The sequence below is a fragment of the Scylla paramamosain genome, chromosome 17 (assembly GCF_035594125.1).
Source record: "Scylla paramamosain isolate STU-SP2022 chromosome 17, ASM3559412v1, whole genome shotgun sequence".
Taxonomy (NCBI): domain Eukaryota; kingdom Metazoa; phylum Arthropoda; class Malacostraca; order Decapoda; family Portunidae; genus Scylla; species Scylla paramamosain.
The window spans coordinates 3,318,994-3,322,500 of record NC_087167.1 but is presented as its reverse complement, the minus strand read 5'-3'; the positions used below and the strand labels follow the sequence as shown (position 1 = coordinate 3,322,500).

At 43.4% G+C, this 3,507-nt stretch overlaps 1 protein-coding gene across 1 annotated transcript in view; it reads right to left on the bottom strand.

Annotated features, from left to right (window-relative positions):
- LOC135108321 (cardioacceleratory peptide receptor-like) overlaps positions 1 to 2,746 on the bottom strand; it is a 136,672-nt gene extending 133,926 nt beyond the window's left edge. Inside the window, exon 1 of the mRNA XM_064019161.1 lies at positions 2,657 to 2,746. The gene's annotated coding sequence lies outside the window, so the exon portion shown is untranslated. The remainder of the gene's footprint in view (positions 1 to 2,656) is intronic.
- Between the last annotated feature and the right edge of the window lie 761 nt (positions 2,747 to 3,507).

The following is a 3,507-nucleotide window of genomic DNA, read 5'->3' as shown; positions in this document are numbered from 1 at the left end:
TTCTTCCTCTGCCAAAATCATTTAGAATTTGCTTTAACTTTCCTCGTAACTGACAGACGCTGGTTGGCATTTCTTACCTCGCCTGTCCTTTCCTCTCTCTTTCCCTCTCTCTCTCTCTTTCTCTCTCCTTCTTCTCCTGTCTCCTCCTCATCTCCTTTCTTTACCTCGTATATATTTATTTACAGTTTATTTATATATCTTTTGACATAAAGGCTTTTTTTCTTTAAACTTGACAAAATACCTTGGCGGAGCATTTTCTGACACCATTTTCAGGAGCCGCCACTCACAGCAACCCTGATTGACCTTTTCCCTCCCGGCAGCACTCACCCTCCCACATCAAAGGCGCGGAGGAAGAACTTCTACCGACACTGCAGCCACAAGAACGAGGGGGAAATTTACACTGGGGAACAAATTTCCTTCCTTACTATGAGTTGAACGTTATTGTTTTTTTAGATTAGGGTTATAAAGTGAATAAGTATAAGGGATGTAAGAATTAAAATTGTTGATGCGGTTTTACATGGGATACAAGAACAATGGACGTGAATCTCATGCCTTACTGTGACCTGAAGTGATTATTGTATTTTAGATTAGAGTTAACGTGGCGGTTTTACACGCAGCAGAAGCACAAGGATAAATAAATACTAGGGATATTAATTTCCTTCCTTCTTATGACTTCAATTGGTTACTTTTTTGATGTATTATAAAAACAAGGGTAAATTTACACCAGGGGACGCAAATTCTCCCTCCAACCACTTTTTTATTACTCTAACTTGAACTTGTGTTTTTTTGTATTTCTGATGAGAATATGCAACAATTCACAACACTGAAAGCAATGTGTGTGTTATCTTTATAAGCATCTACAGAAAAAAAGGGGGATAAAAAGAATAGATTTTGCAATTTCTAGCTTGTACAATCTTTGGAGGTGGGTGTAGAGCGAGACAGAGAGAGAGAGAGAGAGAGAGAGAGAGAGAGAGAGAGAGAGAGAGAGAGAGAGAGAGAGAGAGAGAGAGAAAACAATACATATTGCATTTAGTATCACCGACTGCCGAAGTAGTTTTTACCAGCTGAGGACACGCGAGCTTGGTAACAGTCACTACAAAGATGCTCTGACTCTCTCTTTGCTTCATCTACCCCTCGTCTCGTACAACTTGTAGCAAATTTGTATTCTTGTCAACACCTTCACCTCGTGCTGAATCATAGGTACAAATAAACCAGTATCCTACAAATAAACAAGTTCTGATAGGAGTACAAACTTAATTCCTCGTATATTTTAAACGAAAATAAGATGCCTGGTCCATTCAGCAAGTAAGAACGTCGTGGCAGTGACAGAGTTAACATGTTCGAGGCTTCTCAGGTGGCGAAACTAACCTGATCAGTACTACAGGGAGGTTCCAGACTTGACCCGATCCCACCATTAGTAAGTCATAATGAAGTAAATAAGATACAATTGTGCCGGGTGAGGATCTAGGCGGTGTATAATTCTTTGATGACAAAACAATATCATCTTTGACTTGATAAATCCATGTAATCTTCTCTGCGATCTTTGAAAGTGGTTCTTACGGAGGCCTGATGAACAGAGGATTACAATCTCTGATCTCTTGAAAAGTTCCCCGGCAAAAAATCTACGATATACGCACTAGCCAAGGTCACACACACACACACACACACACACACACACACACACACACACACGTACATTTCCTTAATGTGTGTGTGCGCGCGCGTGTGCCAGTTTCCATCAAGGGTGTGTAAGCATTTAATTTCAGGTAAAAAATTTTGAAATTATTTACCCGGGAAAGTGGAGAGGATGGCAAGATATTGGGGGGGAGAGAGAGAGAGAGAGAGAGAGAGAGAGAGAGAGAGAGAGAGAGAGAGAGAGAGAGAGAGAGAGAGAGAGAGAGAGAGAGAGAGAGAGAGAGAGAGAGAGAATTGGATGCTTATAGCAAACTCGACTTACTTTCCCTTAACACCGCTCTCTCTCTCTCTCTCTCTCTCTCTCTCTCTCTCTCTCTCTCTCTCTCTCTCTCTCTCTCCTCTAAATATCTTTCGTCATACGATTAACGTCACTTTTCAAGAACCAAGAGAGAGAGAGAGAGAGAGAGAGAGAGAGAGAGAGAGAGAGAGAGAGAGAGAGAGAGAGAGAGAGAGAGAGAGAGAGAGAGAGATGACGTTACGATAAGATGCAAAGGAAAAATTACAACACAGCGAGGGAAAAAAGAACGAAAAGGAGAAAATATGAGACAATATTAAGAGAAAAATATATAAAGTGAAGAGGAAATTTCTTGACTTGGTGATGACATACGTGACGTCACCACCACCACCACCACCACCACCACTACAACACCCCAACCACTTCACACATCTACCACCATCACCATCATCCACCACCACCACCACCACCATCACTATCACCACCACCACAGCAACACCAAAACTAATCAACACATTCACCATTCCCGCCATCACCACTGTCACTATTACCTCTCTACCAGCATTGCCACCACTATCACCCATTCTCACCATCACTCCACACCACCATCACCACAACCACGACAAATAAAATCACCACATCATCACTGTCACCTCCACAACCACGCTCACTATCACCACCACATCAAGTCCACATCCATCACTACCACATCACCACATTACTCACCTCACAGCAAACAGTTTAAAATAATTCATCCCACAGTAAACTTCCCACAGCAACCAGCCCCCACAACACCCAAGCCAACAGCGCACACTCCCACACCACCTCGCAGCACAAAGCACTGTGGGGACGCCTGCCGACCTCAGACGCCAGCTATATGAGGGAAAAACACAATCTTTTTGCATAAATTGGAGCATATTCTTCTTTTTAGTGGTGATATTGAGGCCATAAGTCTAGGAGCCGCTTGCACGAGGAGGAGGAGGAGGACGGAGAGGAGGAGGAGAAAGGAGAGGAGGAGGAGGAAGAAGAGGAGGACGAGGACGAGGAGGAGGAGGATAAGAAAATTGGTTTATATCACTTGTGTTATATGATTGTTGAAATGAAGATGATACTTTATTTGCTCTCTCTCTCTCTCTCTCTCTCTCTCTCTCTCTCTCTCTCTCTCTCTCTCTCATACAACGTTCAAATTCTTGCCAATGAACACTCAGCTCTTCTAGGAAACCGCTGGTCAGCCGTGAAAAGGGAGGAGGAGGAGGAGGAGGAGGAGGAGGAGGAGGAGGAGGAGGAGGAGGAGTGGTGGTAAGAAAGAAAGTGTTTAGGAAAAGTAATGTCCTTCATTCATTCATTCACCTACGGTCGTCTGCTGGTGTGTGTGTGTGTGTGTGTGTGTGTGTGTGTGTGTGTGTGTGTGTGTGTGTGTGTGTGTGTGTGTGTGTGTGTGTGTGTGTGTGTGTTTCAACGCGAGGCAAAGCAGTAGTAACAGTAAAAATAAAAAATAAAAGAGAGAGAGAGAGAGAGAGAGAGAGAGAGAGAGAGAGAGAGAGAGAGAGAGAGAGAGAGAGAGAGAGAGAGAGAGA